Source organism: Oxyura jamaicensis, chromosome 1 (genome assembly GCF_011077185.1).
Source record: "Oxyura jamaicensis isolate SHBP4307 breed ruddy duck chromosome 1, BPBGC_Ojam_1.0, whole genome shotgun sequence".
NCBI lineage: Eukaryota > Metazoa > Chordata > Aves > Anseriformes > Anatidae > Oxyura > Oxyura jamaicensis.
In genome coordinates this window covers 159,412,586-159,423,907 of record NC_048893.1, presented here as the reverse complement: position 1 = coordinate 159,423,907, position 11,322 = coordinate 159,412,586, and the positions used below count along the sequence as shown (strand labels likewise).

General features: G+C 37.0%; 1 long non-coding RNA gene across 8 annotated transcripts in view; it reads left to right on the top strand.

Annotated features, from left to right (window-relative positions):
• The window catches only part of LOC118163342, a 198,272-nt gene extending 187,171 nt beyond the window's left edge, over positions 1 to 11,101 (top strand). For 7 of the 8 annotated variants that reach the window (XR_004749004.1, XR_004749009.1, XR_004748999.1 and 4 more), the window contains 2 exons: positions 4,871 to 5,092; positions 7,295 to 11,101. This is a non-coding gene — a long non-coding RNA (uncharacterized LOC118163342). The remainder of the gene's footprint in view (positions 1 to 4,870; positions 5,093 to 7,294) is intronic. The other variant, XR_004749002.1, reaches the window with a different exon arrangement.
• The last annotated feature ends 221 nt before the right edge of the window (positions 11,102 to 11,322 follow it).

Sequence of the window (11,322 nt, the reverse complement as noted above, 5' to 3'; positions counted from 1 at the left end):
ACAACCAAACACAAACCCACCCACAAACAAAAAAAAACACACCCACACACAAAAACCCACCCGCGATTTATATAAAAAAAAAAAAAAAAAAAAAAAAAAAAAACTCCCAATCACTTCATTTATACAGCAAATGTTTATAGGGAGATTTATTCTTTCATTCTGTGTGTTTCTTGAATGTATCTTGTGTCTCAGATCTGTCATGTCCTATTATATCTAGTTGCAGTAACCTAATGTGACCAACAGACTCCACACAGAATGGAGAAAACCACTGATCTTAAGTCAGAGTAATGCAATGTAGCAGCAAAAGATCATGCACAAAGACAGTGGTGTGCCACATGGTGAAATGCTGGATTTCTAGACTAAGAAATAATTTTCAATCACAGAAGGAAGATACATGCATAAGATTATTCTGAGGAAAAATAAGGATTTTCCCTGACATACATATAAAACAATAAATATACTCGTATTGAACATTCTTCTACTTCGCCATAGTATAGGGTTCATCTCACTATTTAAAATCTGTTCATTGATGTCTAAACTGGTCAGGAAGTCTCCTGACACAGTCAGTGAAGGAAAATCAGCACCTCTGGAGTTCAGCTCACTCTGTCCATCTTAGAAACCTTGTTAGTTTGTTGTTTATTTCACTTTTACCAACTACGTCCTACATGTCATTACAATTAAAATATTTTTCTAACTATTTTGGAAGTGGATTCAGATCTATCTGAGTTGACAGTGAAGCTTAGAACTTGGATATATGTCCACCAGTGCTCCTTGTAACTATTTTCTCCTTGAGATTTCCTGCAGAAGAGAGAAAGTACACAATCAAGTGAATATGGAGAAACACTATTCTCATTCTGAGAACCTGGAGGTCAGTCTGATAATAAATAAATGCCAGTTTTAAAACATTCTTCAGACATTGAGTCTATAATATTAGGAAAGCTGTAAAAAAAAACTCTCTGTTCTTGACAAAAATTGCATGACATGGTTAACTATTTTCATTTAAATTGGATTTGAAGGATTTCATGGTAATACTAAGAAGTCAACTATTTGAGGTTTAATAGGCTGTGTTTACTGGCAATTAAATTTTAGGACAGATGAGGAAGGTATGTTGAACTGAATTCCCTGGTCATCCCCACTTGCACTGCTGTGTTTTGCATTGCAGTGTGGCCCCTGAAGAATTGAATCCTTTTCAGATAGTACTGAACCCCTAGGTGTTCTTCAGGAAACACCTAACATTCTTTGATGGGCAGCACCCAGGATGTGATCAGAGCTATCTAAAGTAATTCTCCACCACAAAATGCCACAAACTGGATGTTATTGCAGGTGGCAACCTGAAACAGTTTTTCACTGTTGATCTGAACCTATTGTGCCACCCTTTTCCTAAGGCAGGCTAGTGAGCCTAAAAAGACAAAGTACTAGTCTTTACTTATCAAAGTAAATGAAGATGATTGATTTCAAGAAGAATGAATAAGTTTGCAAGTTCTTAGAATAATTAATCAGTGTTTCTCTACAGCAGAAATTAGAAAACTAAGTAGGTATTGGATGTTTCCACTTTTTTTTTTTTTTTTTTTTTTTTTTTTTTTTTTACTGTGGGTTTGGGCAAATTTTAGCTGTTTTCTTCCATTTGATCTGGGGGTTCATTTGAAGAGCTCAAGGAGATTCAATATGCAGAAGACCAAAATCATGTATGACTTCTGCTGGCAAACAGAATTGCTGAGCTGCTGACAGCTCTAACTAAACGGGATCATTTAAAAGATCACATATACTCTGTGCATTTCTGCTCTTTATCATTCTTATCTCACCATGAACAGAGATAGTTACACTGATTCATGGTTGGTGGCACCATGCCACAAACTCACATCTCACACAAGTAAAAACAAATCAATAATCCTCGTGTACAAACTAGAAGAGCGCTGCCCACAATCAAATTTACTCCAAGTTTACAGATAGTTTATTAACTACCCAAATCAAGTGCATGTTTTAAATAATGCATAGCAATGTGATCAAGATGAGAAGGTTGGTGAAATGATGCCATTTGTTTGCTTCATACAAAAATTGGGCTCCATCAACTTAATGCCTTTTTTCCTCCATCTAAATTTAATATGTTTAATTTCAGAGTGAGTTTTGATCAATGTGTCCAAATGACTTTTAAATGCTTAGATAAGATTTTATCAGTCTTCATTTTTCTCATTGGAGCTTTGGTAATATGTTCAGTGATATATAAAAGCTGTAGTTCATTCCTGGTTTTAAAATAAAAAATAATAATAATAATAAAGAAAGAAAGGTTTTATTTAAATTATCTGCTCTTGAAAATTTAAAAAGTGCCTTAAATGCAATGCAACATAAACTTTCTTTCCTTATCTCACTTATGATTTGTTACTAGATTAATGCAGTTACCCATCAGTGCAGTGCTGTCCATTGTATTATGCATTTTCATTATTGAATAGTCCTTTGTTTCTCAACAGATAGTTTAGATTTTTAATATTGTTAGTGTTGAGAGATAAATGCTTTGGTACATATTGGAGAGTAATAAATTGTGTTGAACATTGATAAACTAACGCAATTACTAGCAAGGTCACAGAGTCAGCTAATTTAGAAATATCAGTACTCGGATTTTGAGTTGTCCCCTGGAGAACTGCAGCCACTTTATTAAAGCAGGAGGGTGAGGAGAAAATGGTACATTAGGATTGATCTTTTGATCTAATTGTGGACCTCTGCCATTCCTTGTTTGACCAAAAGTGCTTAGCAAGCAAGAGGAAACACAGTTCAACTAATTGAGGAACATCCCTTAAAAGCCAATGGGATTCTGGGAAAAAGAAACAAATTGCAATTTGTACAGTTTTATGGTGTTAGTTATCAATGAAAAGGTGTAAATACTGTACAATTAATCTTTGCTTTTCACATGGGAATTTTTGATGTTGCAGACATACAGAAATTTTACTTCTAATATGTTCTAGCCACTAAATTTCTTATACTGCTGAAGTCACAATTAAGCAATATTAAAAATATAAGTAATATTTTCTACTTTGTGACTTACATTTAATGAATTAACACTAAGACACCTGCAATAGCATTCAATCACTGGAGAAAAACCTCTTCTGACATCAGAACATGACATCAGAAAATATCACAATATGTTACCCTTGCACAAGAACATATGAAAAATGTTTATCTGCTTCAGAGAGCTAAAACAAGACCCATAACCAAAGTTTTTCTTCAGTGAAAGATCCTCTCATTTACCTGTTTTGAACTTTCTACCTGAGGTGTATATGTTTATTTTACCATATTTGAAATACTAAGATTATAAAACTTTAAAGCTGTGTATTAATTAATGGACTATCATTCCAGAATTAAAAGTAATGATAATGGGAGATGTAGCATTATCTCTACAGCACAGTTTTAGTTTGATCCTAGCCAGTAACAACTGGTAGTAATTGCTTTCTGAAAGGCAGCTGGCTGCCTAACTCAACTGAAAAAGAAATTTATTTATTATTCAAAGACATATACCAAGTCCAATAAAATAGTATTGTCAACAAAAATAGCACACAAGGATAATATTAGTTGGATTTTTTGTTGTTGGTATTCTCCCCCCCAACACACACACCCCTTTCCTTCCCTCCCTCTCTCCCTCCTTCTCTCCTTTCTTACCTTGTTCCTTATTTCTACTTAAGTTTTTTCACATTGACAGCTGCAGTTCAGAACAGAGTACTCATATTGATGCTAAAACTGCAGGAGAAAGATGTTTCAGATGTATTTCATTGCAGATTTTGACATCCACATTTAGATTCTTTTATGTATCTACAAGGCATATCCATACAATGACAGATAGCTAAACTCTTGTTATGGTCAGTTGGGATTAAGCCACAGTCAGAGGAGTCTGGAAAGCTATTCAGCTGACTGTATGTAAAAAAAAGTTGAACATTGACTCTACAAACTACTCCATTGCCCATACACAGACACAGAGTTGTAGCCTCATGATCTGAAAATATCTAATGCCTTGGCAGCATGGAACTCTGCATAGACTAATTTACCCTACTTTTCAGCAGTGCAGTGTATGCCTTAGCAGTCTTCAGATCTCCTGTGTTGGGATGGAAAATGGTAATGGGCTGACTCAGTAATTCTGATATGTTGTGAAAGGATTTAAATTAAATTCAGTAGGAAAAGAAATACATAGCTCTATGAAACTCCAAGTAGAGATTCAGGATTCTGGTATGCAGTAACTACCAAAATCACTTGAGTGTGTTAACTTTTGTTCTATGTGTAAAGCTGATCTGTAATTAAATCAGATTTTAAAATTTTAAATTTTCTATGTTTTATTTTTTTATTTTTTTATTTATTTTTTTTTTGATCTTTCATAAACAGTTACTGACTTTGGTAGACAAGTGATGGCCAGTCATATTTTCTGATCAAAGTTCAACAAAGTATTCCTTCAGGATCTTTGCTGTACCTTTATTGGTGATTTCAGGTTTGGGGATGGTGGTTTTTAACTTTTGAAAAACATTATCCCTAGATGAAACATGCCTATTTTTTTTTTTTTTTAAATGTGTTAGAGATGTTAAGAAAATCTCTATGACTGTTGTTAGTATGACCATTTAATGAAGACTTCTTCCTACTGTCATAGGCTTCTACTGAGGTGTGAGCCACCAGAGCCTAATAAACATTCACTAGGAAATGTGCCTCCTTTCAACTCCCATGAGAAACACTTTTGTCCTTATGAAATATACAGAAAATTCCCAATTTACATTTGTTAATTACAAAGGTTTATTCTAAATAGACTAATTAATTATAGCCACATTTACATTTTAAATTTAAGTGATTATTTTAGAAGATTTTGTAGACTTCTAATTATGAGTGTTGTTATTCTCATTAGGATGTCAACTGCTGTCCCAAATGAGAATGCCAATTGATCTACTAAACCCCGCAGAGTCATCCAGTTTATCTAGTTCTGTGTACCACTTAATGCACGCATGCAGACAGTGCCATGTGACCAAATGCATGCCAGCGCCAAGTGACTGCAGAATTCCTCTTCCTGCTGGGATTAATGACAGAATCCAAAAAACATCAACCAGGTTCCTGCAAAAGTGGAGTAGAGGTAATCCTTTTGGTCAGAAGTAGAGAACACACTAAAAAGAAAGGATTTTGTGTGTGTGTGTGTGTGGAAGATAAGGCATATGAAAACTATGTCAGCCTATTTATGGGATTCTATAAAAGTTATGACTTATGTAAGCCAGCTGCCAAGAGAAGCACAGCAAATGGAGATAGTTTGACATAAAGGATTGGAACAAGATGGTCAAAAAAATAGGGAAAAATTATACAGTAGCATTAAAGTTAATTGGAAAACTCTTGGCCTGAGAAGCCACTCTTCAGGTGCTTATTCCTGAAACGGGATTCAGCTGATGTAAATATAAAAAAAATAGTAATAATAGTGATAACAGCAATAACAATAATAAAAGCAATAGTAAAATAACAACAACAATTATAATGCACCAATGCAGTGCAATGGAACTGATAATCACAATATTTTTATTTTTTTTAATAAAAGGAACCTGTTATATGTGTATTGATAGAGAAGTGTATAAATATCATTCAAATCCTTTCAAATCTATAATATTCAAAACTGGGAAGCAACAATTTTACAGAGAAAGGATGTAATTCTGTCTTCCAACAGTTTGACCAGGGGATTCATAAGAATGAACCTGCAAATCTAATTTGTGGGATGCCTTCCTAGAAGGTTGGGTGCCTCAACTCCTCCCTGGTGATGACTAATTAGCCATCAGAACATAACTGCCTCTGCAGGAGACACTCTGATCCCCTCCATCACAATATTTTACAACTTGGTTAATGAGGCCAGGACACCAGGAATCCATTGGGAATCGCATCTCCTGCAGGCAGTGCTGCTTCTATCCAGCAAACAGCTAGGAGTGAAGATCTTCCTTAAAATTAACTAATCTCCTTGTTTAGAAATACATGTACTATTTCAGTCTGAGGAAAACTACTGAAGCAAAGAGGTCAAGAAAATAGAATATATATACAAATGATACAAGATAGATGTAAAATAGCATTTTAAATTCCTTACATTTTCTGTCAAACCCCAAAAGCAAAGATTCACACAGCTCTAGGCGTATTGCAACTGCTCAAATATCTTTGCCTGCTGCTGTGCATTTGAACACTTCGTAACAAGGAGGACACATCCATAAAATAAAGTTGAAAATACAGAATTTTCTTACTTCTTTTGGGGCAGAGAGAAGAGGCACAGAACAGAAGAAATTTGATCCTAGAGACAAATGGGGAATGGGATTGAATAGCATTGCAGCTGATTTTCCATGATTCTGGCCAACTAGGGTGAACTTTGTAATGTAGCTATAGTCAGGGGATCTCCTCTTTGAATTCGGACTAGTGATGGCACTGATGTCAGAGTCCAAGTGAGGGAATAACTCTTCCTGTCCCAAATTGGTTAGAGCTTTGTACATGACATTCCATGAGGGGTGAATCTTTACTTTCCTCAGTTTAAGAATGCATAAAATACACAGAAGTGATTCCGGGACCTAAAAATACCAGTCTGCTATTTCAAATGGTAAAGATAGGCACCTAGGCTCTCAAATATATGACCTACAAGAGTAGCATATGGAGGTCAAGAAAGATACCCCATGCACATAGTATGTTACTGAACACCATATTTAGGCAACTAAATTATATTCCAAGAGTCATAAATAGCTGTCATTTTCAGGACATATTTTGTATCGTATATAAATAAGTACTGGTCTGATAATAATAATAATTAATTACAATAGTAATAAATAATAATAATAATAATAATAATAATAATAATAATAATAATAATAATAAAACAGTTACCCAGAGAGGTTGTAGAGTCTTCCCTTCTTGCATATATTCAAAAGCTGCTTTGATATGTCATGGGCAGCCTAGTCTATGTTTGGCCCTGTTTGAGCTGGGGGGCTTGACCAGATGACCTCCAGAGTTTCCTTCCCACCTCAACCATTCTGTGATTCTGTAAGCATATTCTCTGAATGTGTTGCAGGCAAAGATGCAAAGCACTGCAACAAAGAATAAATCATAATATTATTTACTACACTGGCCAAAGGTGCAAAAATTTCTCAGAGAAAAGGAAAAAATAATAAAACTAAATAAATAAGAAAGGAACCATTAAGCCATTCCTTCAAAACATTCATTTGTAACAAGAAACTAATTACCAGCATTCATGCTAGATATTTTGTCTTCATTCCGAGTTTTATTTACTGTTTAATGAAGTTGGTTTTCTGTTTTCTTTCATCAGGCAAATGATGAGGTACAGCAAGTGACACCAGCAAATTACGAAATAGTCCCTGCAAGTTATACAAGGAGACAGAGAATCTATTCTGCATGATCAGGAAGAACAAAGTGATAAGAGCAGGTTTGATGGAGGTTATGTCTCACAGCTCTTTAGGTCAGATAATAATGTGCTATGTCATTAAGCTGTGGTATCACTTTCTTGACTATTGTAACTGATGACTCGTGATATGGATATGCTATAAAGCAAGTAGTATGTTTTGAAAACCCCATCTATAAAATTGAGATGTGTTTTCTGTAAGCTCTGCATTTCTCTTTGCTCCTCCTTAGGCTATTTCTTTGCCTTTCTGAGTCATGAATAATAAACACAAGCACCTTTATTTGACAGTTCAAAGTAATATAGCAAATCACATACAGATCCATGCATAGACATTAACACATGCAAACATAAGGGTATGCACATATATGATATTACTTGCATATAATATTCAATATTGTTATGTATGTACACGCACACTAGCATATGCCATATGTTCAAAGAGAGCAAGAAAGTGAAAGAAAGTGAGCAGGGTTGTTTAAACGATTTTGGAAACCTTGGCTACTGTGCTGATAAGCTTTATGAATAATGCTAAATAAAAGAGGGACCAGGAACAGAGGGCCAGGAGCACTGAGCTCCAGTTGACTGCTGTTTAATTGTCACCTGCCTTCCTGATGTTTTCAGCTACTCACAATACTTCTCTTCCAAGCACAATCTGGGGAATAGCCTACTCTAGAAAATAACCGCAAAAAGGCAACTTGGACAAGACTGGATCTGTTTAATGCCATTTATTTTCCTTCCACACTATCCCAGAAGGTTTTGCACTTTCAGACATACCTGTGTATCTCTCCCTCAGTTTTGTGCTCTTCTGTTTTCTTTTGATTGTTGCAGTCAACACAGCCTTCACATTAACTGTGGTGCTCTGTTTTGAAAATAATTGGTATTAATAATAATAATACAAAAGTGGTTTATATCCCTAGGAGCGCCACAAGGAGTCAAGGGAAGATGGAGGGTTGTATAAGGTGGATATGGCCAGTCTGCTCTAGAAGATGCTAGCTCTCAGCAGTGGGAGCAACATTCAGTTCATGACACTTGGCTCTGGGACTAGGGAAAAGCTATTTTTTGGTAGCAGCATAGACAAAGCAAAGAAAGATGTATAGAGTACTTTGTATTGAATGTGTGTTGAAAGAGCCCAGTTCATGTCTCTACACAAGCAATACAGAACTCCTCAGTGAAAATGACACATTCAGATTTGACTTTTTATTATATTGGGACAACTGTCTGGACAGATAAGGTGAGAGCAGTGGATGTTTTGTACCTAGACTTCATTAAGGCTTTTCACACTTTGATGATAGCCTCATAGGCAAACTTAGGAAGTATGGGCTGGATGAGTGGACAGTGAGGTGGATAGATAACTGGCTGAATGGCAGGTCTCAGAGTGTTGTGACCAGTGGCACAGAATCTAGTTGGAGGCCTGTAGCTAGCAGTGTCCCCCAGGGGTCAATACTGGGTTCACTATTGTTAAACTTATTCATCAGTGACTTGGATGAAGGGATAGAGAGCACCCTCAGCAAGTCTGCTGATGATACCAAACTGAAAGGAGTGGCTGATACACCAGAAAGCTGTGCTGGCATTCAGAAGGATCTTGACAGGCTGGAGAGATGGACAGAGAGGAACATCTCAAAATTCAACAAAGGCAAATTGCAGGATCCTGCACCTTGTGAGGAATAACCCCATGCACCGGTACAGGCTGGAGGTTGACCTGCTGGAAAGTAGCTCTGTGGAGAAGGAACAAGGCATCCTGATGGACAACAAGTTAACCATGAGCCAGCAGTGTGTCCTTGTGGCCAAGGTCTGTGATATCCTGGGTTGCATTAGGAAAAGCACTGACAGCAGGTCAAGAGAGGTAATTCTCGGCCCTGGTGTGACCACATCTGGAGTACTGTGTCCAATTCTGGGCTCCCCAGTAGAAGAGAGACTGGGAGCTCTGGGAGTGAGTCCAGCGAAAGGCTACCAAAATGATTAAGGGAGTGAAGAATCTCTCATATGAGGAAAGGCTGAGGAAGCTGGGCCTGCTCAATCTGGAGAAGTCTCAAGGAGGATCATGTGTAAGTATCTGAAGGGAGAGTGTCAAGAGGATGGGACCAGACCATTGGTGCCCAGGAACAGGACGAGAGGCAATGGGCAAAAACTATAACACAATAAGTTCATTTGAACACGAGGAAAAACTTCTTTACAGGGAGGGTGACAAACCACTGGAGTAGGTTGTCCATAGGGATAATTATTGTTATGTGATCTATTTGCATGTATCCATGTTTTTGTGTGTATATTATGTACCATTTATCCCACTAAATCTTTCCTCCTGTACAGACAAATCAGCTGTTAGACATTTAAAAGCAAAAACCCAACTTTTAAAACTGTTCACTTTAATAATTAGGGTGAACATAGGAGGCTTCAGCAAATGCACAGGACTGGTGCATTTCAAACAGGAAAAATTGTAAGTGACAGTAACCCTTTATCAATTCATTCCAAGTCAGTTAATTAAACCAGAAATTATTTAAATAAGGTGACAGTCAAAGGAAAAGGTCAATGTTCCCAATGTTTCAATAGGTCTTCCTCATCTCTGGAGTTTAATTAACTCATTTTGAACAAAATTGTCAAAAGTATGCTAAAACTCATGAAGTTCTTTCCCTGTTTTTTAAATGCAAAATGACTATTCTCATCTCCACTGTGGATTCTCAAACTGCCAGAAAGTGAAGAAAATTCACTAAATCCACAGATATATATACCTGGAACCTGATGTAGCTGGAGAGGTGCCTTGCCAGTCCATGGCCAACTGGTACCACTGCTGCAGAGTCCCCATGGCAGTGGATATGGCTGTCACTAGGTCAGAAAAACATCTGTGTAGCATTTTACTCAAGTGCTGGGACTAAAGGTGCTGATGGCCTCTTCATTTACCTGTTCTCACTCTGACGTTTTGGGGTCATGAAGACCTATCTTCATTGAAAATATACCTGAAAGACAGATTCACCTCACTGCTTTCTTCCCTTTCTGTCATCTGCCTCCGCTTTATAAGGCCTACTCAAAAATTTGATTTCTTTGTATATAAAATTGTGCTGTGCTTCTGTTGTGAAAGGAATTATGCACTTCAGTCCTTCGAGAGAAGCAGCAATACATTCATTGATGAAAACAGTGATTTAGCAGAGTTTAATCATGAATAAGACAGCAGTTTAATGAACTTCTAATGGTAAATGCAACATTAGTAAGATTTGTGATGGCAAGATCACATGATTATTTGCTGCAGAGAGGACAGGGTCAGATTAAAGCATCAGGGAGACCCTCAGGTTGAGGCATGAGGTTCAGAATGGAGTGTATTTTGCCATCCAACCTCTGTGGAGTCTAGATACATCCAGATTCTATTCCAATCACAGACTTAATGGTTTATGCCTAAAGGATTACATGCACAGTCAATCCTTTACATCACTTAGCTAAGATTACAAAGCTTCAGCATGCTTAGCAAATTAGTTTAAAAGTTTCAACAAGATAGCTATTAGTCACTTACTGAGTATCTGTTGCAGGTTAGAAATCTCTTGACCTTAAGGAGCAAACTTGAGAGGCATCCCTGCTCATGGGAAAAATCCTGGCACACAGCCCTCTGCAATCAAACAGAGAATGGGTATGAAGAGACTCTATGAAGGAAAATCCAAGGAGAAAAATCCTGTACAAGAAGCTTTTTGGAAGCTGTTGATCAAAATAAATTTGATGTTACAAGCTGTAGTTTCTTGTTTCTTTTCACAACCAATTAGCCTGGTTTCGGCTGGGATAGAGTTAATATAGAGTTAATTTTCTTCGTAGTTGCTGGTATGGTGCTGTGCCTTGGATTTAGGAGAAAAATAATGCTGATAACACACCATCATTTCAGTTGTTGCAGAGCAGGGCTTACACAGAACCAAGGACTCCAGCTTCTCATACTGCCCTGCCAGTGAGGAGCATGGGGG